General features: G+C 40.1%; 2 protein-coding genes across 2 annotated transcripts in view; both read left to right on the plus strand.

Annotated features, from left to right (window-relative positions):
- LOC136161222 (zinc finger protein 260) overlaps positions 1 to 12,471 on the plus strand; it is a 115,497-nt gene that overhangs the window by 94,383 nt on the left and 8,643 nt on the right. The window contains exon 1 of the mRNA XM_065925907.1: positions 7,706 to 7,841. The gene's annotated coding sequence lies outside the window, so the exon portion shown is untranslated. Of the gene's footprint in view, positions 7,842 to 12,471 lie in introns of the transcript that reaches the window.
- The window catches only part of ZFP82 (ZFP82 zinc finger protein), an 80,805-nt gene continuing 76,136 nt past the window's right edge, over positions 7,803 to 12,471 (plus strand). The window contains exon 1 of the mRNA XM_065925899.1: positions 7,803 to 7,841. The gene's annotated coding sequence lies outside the window, so the exon portion shown is untranslated. The remainder of the gene's footprint in view (positions 7,842 to 12,471) is intronic.

Below are 12,471 nucleotides of genomic sequence, written 5' to 3' on the forward strand. Positions count from 1 at the left end.
AGTGGTGCTGGGAAAACTGGACACAACGATATTCTCTTCCATAAATGGTGTTGAGAAAATTGGACACCACGTGTAAATGAATGAAACTGAGCCACTGTGTTACACTGTACACAAAATCAACTCAAAATGGATCAAGGAATTGAACATAAGACCTGAAATCACAAAATTCCTTAATGAAAAGGGGGGTAAGCTTTCAAACTTCAGTCTTAGCAATGATTTTTTTGGATTTGACAACAAAAGTAAAAATAAACAAGTGGGACTACATCAAATTAAAAAGTTTCTGTACAGCAAAGGAAACAATAAAATGAAAAGGCAACCTATGGAATAGAAGAACATATTCACAGATTACATATCATATGGGGGTTAAATGGAAAATATATAAAGTTGAAACAACTCAGTAGCAAAATAATCCAAATAAAAACTGTGTAGATGATCTTAATGGACATTTTCCAAAGAATTCTAACAAATGACCACAAGTATATGAAAAGATGTTCAACCTCACTAACTATCAGGGAAATACAACTCAAAACCAGAATGAGATACTATCTTACATCTGTTAAAATAGCTATTATCAAAACGACAAGAAATAACAGGTGTTGGTGAAGATGTGGAGAAAAGGGAACCCTTGTGCACTGTTGGTAGGAATGTAAGTTGGCACAGCCACTAAGGTAAATAGAAGTTTCTCAAAAAGTTTAAAAATACAATTATCATAGAATTGAGTAATTTCACTTCCGCGTATTTCTTGAAGGAAACAAAATCATTATCTCAAAATGATATCTAGGACTCTAGAGCCCATGAGCCCTAACTACTAAATGAAGCCTGCACTCTGCAACAAGAGAAGCCACATGCATTGCAATGAGAAGCTCATGCACTGTAACTAGAGAGTAGCCCCCACTTGCCACAACTAGAGAAAGCCCATGTACAGCAGGTAAGACCCAGTGCAGTCAAAAATAAAATTTTAAAATAAATAATTTTTAAAATTAAAAAAAAAAGAACGCAAACTACTTGATGTGCAGCAAAAATGAAGGAAATGAAGCTTGGAATATTTCCCACTTAAAATGGGCCCCTGCACTGTACTGATCTATATAGCAGACTACTGAACTCAAACTCACTTTAAAACAGTGCTCACAGAGGAAATGACACTCACACCAGGACAAGAAGACAACATCAGAAATAAAAAGCTATCCCAAGATTCAGAACCTGACCTGTATGATTATTTATAGTGTTCTCTTGATATACTGGACTTTTGCATGTGAATCAAATGTTTTCTATCACAGGCAAAATGCTATGCAGAATTTAAAAATTAATCCAACTGTTGAGCTTATGGTCAATCACCTATGTCCAGTACTTCTGAGTTACCTTGGTGGATTTCTCCTCTCCAAGGCAATGACTTGATAGCCCTTAGGAAATTTATTGTAGAAGAAAGAAGTTATTGTTCTGTTTGGGCCACTATTGATATTACTAGATGGAACCCCCTCAGTTGGCCAGTCAATCATACTTGCTCTGACCCTAGCCATAAATATGAATTTTCTTTCAAAGTTACTCAAGCTCAGAGCAATGAGCTAAATTTCAGTGAAAGAATATAAATTCCCAATTATTACGAGGGAACCTCCTTCTGTTACGTGACGGCTTTATATAGCTAACAGGCTATGGTCATTTAAGTTTAACAGAACAATGTGTTTGTTGGGAACAATTAAATCATACTAAAGCTAATCAGCTTAATAACACTAGGAAATTAGGCTGACTGCCTTATGAACAATGCTTATATATCATTACCTTTAAAGACAGCAGTTGGTAAGGAATAGGCTGGGTCAGATGACTAAGAATATACTGGGCCATGCTGAATGGAAGTTCTTGGTTTAAATTCTTAATTATGGTCTTATTAATGCTACTGGTTGTTCTACTTATACTCTGCCTATTTTACAAAACTATTTGTTTTTGCATTACCAAATGTGTGACTGAGCCTCTAAGAAAGATAATGATGACTATGCAACTTGAACAATTAACCAAATATAGTTTTACATATATATTTATGATCAAAATGATTGTAGTAGTGTAACTCTAGATATGGGAAGACACAGCAAGAGGGAATCAATTCCTAGATGATAACTGACTAGTACAACAGATGATGGTACAGTGAGTTTTATGACTATCATTAACATTGCCTAGTCCAGTAATTCCACATTGGGGAAAGATTGAAGGTGGGAGGGAAAGGGAATGATAGAGGTTGAGATGGTTGGATGGCATCACTGACTCTACATGAGTTTGAGTAAGCTCTGGGAGTTGGTGATGGATGACAGGGAAGCCTGGCGTGCTGCAGTCCATGGGGTCGCAAATAGTCAGATACGACTGAGTGACTGAACTGAACAACGAAATCCTCACCTGATCTAGGAATGCGTCTTCCTAGCATTGTGGGACAAATTGGTCACAAACGTCTCCCAAACGTTGGTTGAATTCATTACCAGAAAGGGAGAATTGTAAATCACCATCGAGTTCTACAAGAATCAAGTCATTAGCCTCTATAGTTGCTGACTACAATAAAACATCCTAAAATCATGAAGTCTTTATTGCCAAATTCAGACTTAAAGAAAGTAGGGAAAACCACTAGACCATTCAGGTATGATCTAAGTCAAATTCCTTATGATTATACAGTGGAAGTGAGAAATAGATTTAAGGGACTAGATCTGATAGACAGCGTGCCTGAAAACTATGGACAGAGGTTCGTGACATTGTACAGGAGACAAGGATCAAGACCATCCCCAAGAAAAAGAAATGCAAAAAAGCAAAATGGCTGTCTAAGGAGCCCTTACAAAAAGCTGAAAAGAAGAGAACTGAAAAGCAAAGAGAAAAGGAAAGATATAGCCATTTGAATGCATTGTTCCAAAGAATAGCAAGGAGAGCTAAGAAAACCTTCCTCAGTGATCAGTGCAAAAGAAATAGAGGAAAACAATAGAATGGGAAAGACTAGAGATCTCTTCAAGAAAATTAGAGATACCAAGGGAACATTTCACACAAAGATGGGCTCAATAAAGGACAGAAATGGTATGGACCTAACAGAAGCAGAAGATATTAAGAAGAGGTGGCAAGGATACACAGAACTGTACAAAAAAAAACCTTCATGACCCAGATAATCGCAAGGGTGTGATCACTCACCTAGAGCTAGACATCTTGGAATGAGAAGTCAAGTGGGCCTTAGGAAGCATCACTATGAACAAAGCTAGTGGAGGTGATGGAATTCCAGTTGAGCTATTTCAAATACTAAAAGATGATGCTGTAAAAGTGCTGTACTCAGTATGCCAGCAAATTTGGAAAACCCAGCAATGGCCACAGGACTGGAAAAGGTCAGTTTTCATTCCAATCCCAAAGAAAGGCAATGCCAAATAATGCTCAAAGTACCACACAGCTGCACTCATCTCACACTCTAGTAAAATAATGCTCAAAATTCTCCAAGTCAGGCTTCAGAAATACATGAAACGTGAACTTCCAGATGTTCAAGCTGGTTTTAGAAATGGCAGGGGAACCAGAGATCAAATTGCCAATATCTGCTGGATCATCAAAAAAACAAGATAGTTCCAGAATGCAAAAACATCTATTTCTGCTTTATTGACTATGCCAAAGGCTTTGACTGTGTGGATCACAATAAACTGTGGAAAATTCTGAAAGAGATGGGAATACCAGACCACTTGACCAGCCTCTTGAGAAATCTGTATGCAAATCAGGAAGCAACACTTAGAACTGGACATGGAACAACAGACTGGTTCCAAATAGGAAAAGGAGTATGTCAGGCTGTATATTGTCACCCTGCTTATTTATCTCATATGCAGAGTACATCATGAGAAATGCTGGGCTGGATGAAGCACAAGCTGGAATCAAGCTTGCTGGGAGAAATATCAATAACCTCAGATATGCAGATGACACCATCCTTATGGTAGAAAGTGAAGAAGAACTAGAGAGCCTCTTGATGAAAGTGAAAGAGGAGAGTGAAAAAGTTGGCTTAAGCTCAACATTCAGAAAACTAAGATCATGGCATCCAGTCCCATCACTTCATGGCAAATAGATGGGGAAACAGTGGCTGACTTTATTTTTTGGGGTTCCAAAATCACTGCAGATGGTGACTGCAGCCATGAAATTAAAATATGCTTACTCCTTGGAAGGAAAGTTATGACCAACCTAGACAGCATATTAAAAAGCAGAGACATTACATTGCCAATGAAGGTCCATCTAGTCAAGGCTATGGTTTTTTCAGTAGTCATGTATGGATGTTAAAGTTGGACTATAAAGAAAGCTGAGCGCCGACAAATTGATGCTTTTGAACTGTGGTGTTGGAGAAGACTTGAGAGTCCCTTGGACTGCAAGGAGATCCAACCAGTCCATTCTAAAGGAGATCAGTCCTGAGTGTTCATTGGAAGGACTGATGTTGAAGCTGAAACCCCAATACTTTGGCCACCTGATGCAAAGAGCTGACTCATTGGAAAAGACCCTGATCCTGGGAAAGATTGAAGGCAGGAGGAGAAGAGGACAACAGAGGATGAGACGGTTGGATGGCATCACCGACTCAATGGACATGAGTTTGGGTAAACTTCGGAAGTTGGTGATGGACCAGGAGGCCTGGCGTGCTGCGGTCCATGGGGTCGCAAAGAGTCAGACACGACTGAGCGACTGAACTGAGCTGAACTGAACAGAAATTCAGGATCAGTCATTCTGTGCTCTGCGAAAATGAGCCTTTATTTAGAACTATTTCAGGAGAATTTTTTAATGAACTTGGATTTTTGCATCTTCCCATACTTAGGAAAGCACTAAAATCATTAACCAAGATATCTATTCCTCACAACTGGCAATAATCGTCTCCCAAATGTGTCTTTAATCACATGTACACCTTCACATCTTCAGAGTAATTTCTCAGAGCTACCTGAAAGGCTGTCTCCCAAGCTATAGTGCTCAGTAAGTACTCAGATAGAACTGAAACTCATGGCTATCACATTGTGTGTTTTTCAGTCAACATTACCATGAAGAGAATTGAAATGCTACTATATATTTCATCCACCTATAGGTAAATATTGTCTTGTTTACCAAATAACTTTCATACAACATACACTATTTAAAATCCTCTACTTTCATTTAGTATGATCATATAAATCTCTTACCCTTCCTTTCCTAGTGGATGCATGGTTATATGATGGCTGCTCCATGAACAGCATTATATCCACTTCCCAGGCAGGAAGGAGAAAAGGAAGAAGGCTAAAAGGCCTTTAAAGAACTGTCTGAGAAATCCAATCTAACAGCTTTTGTTTACATCTGAAGCATGTAAAGTGGTTGTTGTTTTTTTTTTTCATATTTGTTGTTTGGCACAGTGCCCCTTCAAACAAAACCAGAATTTTTATAGCAATAAAGGAGACAATGACTATTGCATTAATCACAGATGACAAAACAACACTGTGTAATATTAAAAATATTCTCAAATAATTTTCAATTATGTGAAAAGTTACATCACTTAAATGAAAATATTTAAGATGCATGTATATACACGTGTATATGTATCTACATGATCGCATATGTGTACATATGTAAAACCAAAATACTCAGCATACATATTAATTTTAAAAATTAGGAAATGCAAAGAAAAATAGTAGACTTTAGTTTACTTCATGGGTCTCTGTTAGAAGTCTGCCAAGAAAGGAAAAAAAAACAACTCCCAGAAAAATAAAGCATTTTAGAAATAAAGGGAAAATACCAAATCATCTTATATATAACTTATAGATGTTATAACCATTATTTTCTCCTCCTTGGAGATCTCTCTTGTTGAAGGATATATTAGGTAGGCAGCAGTAGGGAAAGGATGGGGTTAAAACAAAGTATGATTGTTTTGCAGAAATTGTTAAATTACAGAAAGTTCCAAACACTAGATGTTTCAAAAAGGTTACAGTGCACACAAACAACCAAAACACTTTGCTTGCAGGGTTTTGCAACCTAGAGCAGCTTTTGTCTTTTTACCATGCCTGCCCTTTTAGTACTATGCACGCGGAAGTTTAAAACTTCCCCATCCAACTTTGCACAGATAGTGCTTTGAGAGCTGGCTCCCTGTCTTCTTACTGTCACAACTAATGCTTCTGCTTTAATCAAAAGTACTTGATGTGGGAATTCCCTGGTGGCTCAATGGTAAAAGAATCTGCCTGCCAATGCAGGAGGCAGGGGTTCACTCCCTGATCTGAGAAGATTCTCACATAACTCCAAGTAACTAACCCTGTGCCCAGCAACTACCGAAGCCTGTGCTCTAGAGCCCCGGAACTAACCACTGAGCCTTCGGGTCGTAACTACTGAAGCCAGCGGGCCCTAGAGCCCGGTGCTCCGCAACAAAAGAAGCCACCGCAGTGAGAAAACTTCTCTGCAACTGGACAGTAACCCCCGCTCCCTGCAACTAGAGAAAAGCTCAAGCAACAAGGAAGATGCAGCACAGCCAATAAATAAATTAAAAAAAATTTTTTTAAGTACTTGGTGTGTTCACTGGCTTTGAACTACAAGGGACAGACTCATTAAGCCTGGTTAATAGATACAGATGAGTCAAGGAGATAACAAACCTTTCCTGAGGTCCAGATGACGAGGATATCTAGCTTACCTGCCCCTCCCTGACCAGGGCTTCTCAGAGGAGATCCCAGGCTTCCATCTCAACTACAATGCCATACAGAAGATTCAGGGCCTTAACTTAACTCATATACGACTATATGTGACACACCGATCACCGACACAGTCTCTCCAGATTCACCAATCAGAAGACACACAGGTGTTAACAGTCTCAGTCACAGACTCCCCCTCCCTTCCGCAGACAGTGCTGCGTAGCCACAATCCCCACCAGGGCGCAGTCACAGAAGCACAATAACAAAGTTCCCTATGCATGCACACAAACAGGAATATATACGGTCACACAGAAACAATCCACACACCCACCACAGGGGCACAGAGTCACAGGATAACCCACACAGGCACAGAGTACTACACACGATCGCACATTAACAATCATAGCTCGCAGACTCACCCGCATAAAGCTAAACACACGGTACCACACACTGTCATAATAACACACCCATCACAAGGACATACTGTCATACATGATAACCGACACTTCCCTTTCCAGCCTCGCCCGTTCAGCCTGAACAGAGAATACTCAGTCTCCATCCCCGCCCAGACCTCTGAATGTTTCACCTCCACTCTCCCTTGCAAGGCGTCCGTCGTCAGGAACAGCTCAGACTCTAACACCCGGCTGCCGTAGCGCTCCGCGCAGAGCCGCCGGCCTGAGAACGCGGCGACCTCTGGGAAAGGTAGTTCAGCACCGCCTTCGCGAGGGACAAGATGGCCTCGGGCTGGAGCCTAGCCAGAGATCCCCACAATCACTCCCTCCCTCACCGCTTCTCCCCCACCCTAGCCTCAGACCGTGCCCTGGAATTTTCTGGCGCTGCCTTGCACCGCGGTTCCTAGTTGGAGTCACCCCCAACTAGGGGTGGGCTTGAACTGAGCTTATTACCACTGCCTTCTCCCAGAGGTAGCTGGCACAGGTACAGTATCACCTAAGTCCTGAGTCTCGGGCTACGTACACTCCTCCTCCAATCAGGGAGACAGTCCCACAGGCTCGGGTGGAGTTGAGAAAGCGCGAAAGTTGACTCGAACCACCGAAACTTCTGGGAAATGTAGTCCACGATCAGAAAAGCGGACGCCCGACCAATATCGACCGATTCCGCCCGCTTCTGAGCCCGGGCTCGGTGGAGCCCAGGAGACCTCTGGGAATGCTAACCAGCCGGCAGTGCGCAGGCGCAGGCTGTCTGGCTCGCCATCGTCGTCTTTGTCTGCTGGTGAGTTTGGTTTTGGTTCTGCGAAGCGCAGATCTGGGTTGCTGGACCTAGGTTTCTGGGCTTAGAGTCCGGTCGGGTAGGTTGTAGGGGAGATTTCGCGGACCCTACGACCGGGCTGGGGAAACTGAAGGAGAGGAATCGCCTCCTGTGACGTGCAGCAGTGTTCAAAGCTTCTGTGGATGGGGGCAGGGGTACAGAAGGAAACGGGCGGGTTCGTCGGTGGGTGACCTAGGTTGTGAGGGAGAGTGAGAGGGTTGCAGAGTTGCAACCTGTGTGGTTCCAACTTCGTGAGAGTGGGTGGCGTTGGGAACTTACTGGGATAGTACCATTTAAACCTCACTTTGTAGTTTCTAAAATAATGATAAAAGGGTGCATTTCTCTGCAACATCCGTTTCTATGAAAGATGAGAAAGGGAAAAGGCTAAACAGCTGAGAGATAAGTGATTTTTGTATAAAAGCAGACCCATTGTGGAGTAGAAAACAAAATCAGCTTTTTTTTTTAAAGAGGAAAGATTTCCGGGAGACTTGTTATTGGATGTCTAGACTCCCCAAAGAATTAAGACTTTTCTTAATTCTCTGGAGGACATACGGTGAGGTTGCTTTGAGAAGTCCTGGGCTAAGGAACAGCTTTAAGAGTTAGTTTCCACTGGTGCTGATAGCGCAGAATTGAGAAGCAAGTTTTCCTATCTTGGGCGCACAAGTCAGAAAACCAAATTAAGACTCCCTGATTTGTCAGTGAGCAGGGCAGTCTGACTCCTAATTTTACCAGGTATTCCCCAAACCAAATGTAGTGAAACAAATTTTTCTTTTATCTGTAAAAAGAATTTCTTCCAGTATTTTAATCACACAACATTTTTCAATAAAATGAGAAAGTACCACAGTACAAAAGTTCATATATAGAAATAATATTTTTGCTACATACAGAAAATAATCAGTAATAGTTACAAAGAAGACTACTTTCTTTACAATAGCAACAAATCAGATAAAACACCTAGGGATAAACAGTAAAAGTATAAAAGCTTTATGAAGATTTTTTTTTATGAAGATATTTTTAAATGTTAATAAAAGACCCCAAAAAAACTTGAGCAAGTGGAAATATATACCATAAATAGATTAGATAGATTTTAAAAGTGTGATGTATTTTGTTATATGAAGAAAGTAAAGTGTATGTTTGGTATAACATACTACTTTTTTTTAGTAAGTGGGGGTAGAAGTGTATATTTGTAGTATGAAGAAACTTTTAAAGTTTATACAGAAAATAAAAATGGTTGTGAGGGGATGTAGCAGCTAGGGCAGGAATAAAAATCACATTTTTGCTTGCCTGTTTTGTACATTTCCATTTTTAACTGGGATGGAGTAATTAGATTTCTCTGTTCACTCCGTTCCTTTTCAGGTGTTATCACTGACTCATTCTTGAATATTTCCTTGGCTTCCATAATACTTCTCTCATTTTTACAATTCCAGTGAAAACCAAGGAACAAGGTCCCCTCTCCCCCCAAAAATCTCCATTAGTGAGTGATGTTTGTTTGTCCCTCAAATATCAGTGTTCCTGAGTTTCTGACTTTGATCTTTTTCACTTCTAAGAACTCTTAGAAGCAACAAAATTCCACTATGGCTTCAGCTGTGACACAGGACTAATGAATGACCATTCCTGTTTGAGGCTTGTCCTGAGCTTCTCAGGCATATATCCAACTGTCTAATGGACAACTCCATCTGGAGGTTGCATAGGAACTTCAAACTCTTTATGTCCAGAATGTCATACTTACCTCTTCCCTCCTGTGTGTTGCCTCCATCCTTTCTGCCATCTGTGTTACCTGTTTTCATCAATTCATGGCACTATCCAGCCAGACTAAGCATGCTATGTTGGAGTAAGGGAAGAGCTTCTGAGCAAGTTTGACCCTTTTATCTGTCACACCCCATTACAAATTGAAGACTATGGTCTTTTCAATACACATAATAAATGAGAAATATGTTTGCTGAACCAATGAATTGAATGACCATTTAATTATAGGACACTTAATTTCTCTTATAATAATATAACCTGGATAAAATATTAGGCTTCTAAAAATTTTAAGAACTCTGATCCACGAGTAATTTCAGAGTCACTTCCTTTACATTTTATCCATATCACTCAAGGTTGGTGACTTCACATGTATGAGAAATGTGTTGTTATGGGGGAAAATGAAATTCAAAACTGTGACTGTTCAATCAGGAACAAGGTGTCACTTGTAAGTGACACCTGCTCAAAGGTACTCATGCAGGTTGTGTTTCTAGAGAACTCTAGCAACTTACTGATAGTTTCTCTGTATAACCTAAATTCTGAAAATAAGATAGCTTGTTTCCCATTTTTTGAAATGTGTGGAGCCTTTAAGTGACATAATGAGTTTGACCTGAGATGCAAATTACAAATACTCTTTTTCCATGTGCTCACATGTATGTGTATGTGTGTGCTCTGGCTTCTAAGTCAAAGGGTCATCATTCCTTTGTTCTTTTTTCACAAGTCAGCTTCTTTGTGCATCCCCAGGAGTTTCACTTTCCTTATCCTTTAACTCCGCTGAGGGTCCTAAGGGCTCAACCTGAATTCTGAGATGCTGCTTTAACCTTCATCCAAGTCCTACGTCAGTATTTCAAATTTTAAAGTAACCAGTTCAAACAAGAAGAGCAATTGATGATAGAGGAAGAAATGTAAAGGAGGTATTCTCTGGGTAAGAGAGAACCCAGCAGGTATGAATGGAATAAAGGCTCATTACAGTGGCTCAGTGAGTTTGCAACATCTGAAATTTTTTGCAATTTTCTTATTGTCTCTTGTCTTTTGGAGTGAAAACTGCTAGGCATCCTTTAGATACCTAGGTAACGTTTCTAAATTCTCTTCCTGGTTTGATGCTTTTCTTTTCTCAGATTCTGGAGGACTAGTTCTCTCTCTAACCTTGATTCTGGATGCCAGCCTCTCTATATCATTTGCAGCCTCAATTTTATAACTTTTACAGTCTAAATTTCATGCTTCTTCCTCTCACTAACATTCTCCATTTTTTCATTTCTCCCTATATGCCTACACTCCTTTTCTTCAGCATTCAGTCCTTCTTGCCAAAGATTAGAAATCTGTAATCTTTCAAATCTACAAATGCAGATTATTTTCTTTAAAATTTTACTATCATATTTCTCCCTCCTTCTATTCTAATGTACCTCAAAGTTGAATTTTATCCTTTTATCCTTGTTTTTTTATTGTCTTATTTCCAGATATCATATTTTGTATATCTATATACTATACAAGTATATATCTATATACTATATACACAGATATACAAGTATATCTACATACTGTATCTGTATACTACCTGTATATATACTATATCTGTATACTATACTATAGAGTATATCTATACTGTATACTATACATAGTGTACCTCCAGATATCGTCTCTACCTCCTGCTTTTTAACAATAATGCAGGCCTGGAAATGAGTGCTGTATTGTACTGTTATTTTTAAAATCTAATACATATACTTGATAGAAATTAAAAAAATAGGTATATCTCCTGTTCCTGGCTCTCAGTTCTGTTTCTGCTCCTTGGAAACAGCGCAATAAACACTGTATGCTTCTAAATATTTTTATGATTATACGAGGAGACTTATCAGGGAGAGCATGACATGATTTGCCTGTGACAAGATTACTGTGGTTGCTGTGTAGAGAAGAGTGTTAACATATATCAAAATGTTCAAATGTCAGGCAAACTCAGTGTATTTTTTTTTTTTAATTTTACTTATTTGTTTTTGGTTGTACTGGGTCTTCATTGCTATGTGGGCTTTTCTCTAGTTATGGTGAGTGGGGGCTACTCTTTGTTATGTTGTGAGGGCTTCTCATTGCAGTAGCTTCCCTTGTTGTGGAGCAGAGGTTCTAGGCACATGGGCTTCAGTAGTTGGGACACGTGGCTCAGTAACTGTGGCACATGGGCTTGGTTGCTCTGCGGCATGTGGAATCTTGCTGGACCAGGGAGTGAACCTGTGTCTTCTGCGTTGGCAGGCAGATTCTTTGTCATTGAGCCACCAGGGAAACCCAGTGTATTCTTTTTAAATGGTGACCTGTTAAGAGCAGAGGTTGGCAAACTCTGCCCTACTATGTGATTTTGTAAAAAGTCATTTTCTTGTCCATTCATTTTCTTATGGTCTGAAAATACTTTCAATGCCTGAATTGAATTGGTATCTGCAGAGATACATGATATATAAGGCAATGAAACAGGACTAAAAAGTGTTCCTCAATCATGGTAAAGCTAAATGAAAGTCACTCAGTCATGTCCAACTCTTTGTGACCCCATGGACTTACACAGTCTGTGGAATTCTCCAGGCCAGAATACTGGAGTGGGTAGCCTTTCCCTTCTCCAGGGGATCTTCCCAATCGAGGGAACGAACCCAGGTCTCCCACATTGCAGGCAGATTCTTTACCAACTGAGCTGTCAGGGAAGACCCTATAGTAAAGCTAAATGGTAAACCAGCACATTTGAGACTTGGACTATAGTGAAGTGAAGTCGCTCAGTCGTGTCCGACTCTTCCAACTCTTTGCAACCCCATGGACTGTAGCCCACCAGGCTCCTCTGTCCATGGGATTTTCCAGGCAAGAATACTGGAGTGGGTTGCCA

Source organism: Muntiacus reevesi, chromosome 2 (assembly GCF_963930625.1).
Source record: "Muntiacus reevesi chromosome 2, mMunRee1.1, whole genome shotgun sequence".
Classification (NCBI taxonomy): Eukaryota; Metazoa; Chordata; class Mammalia; order Artiodactyla; family Cervidae; genus Muntiacus; species Muntiacus reevesi.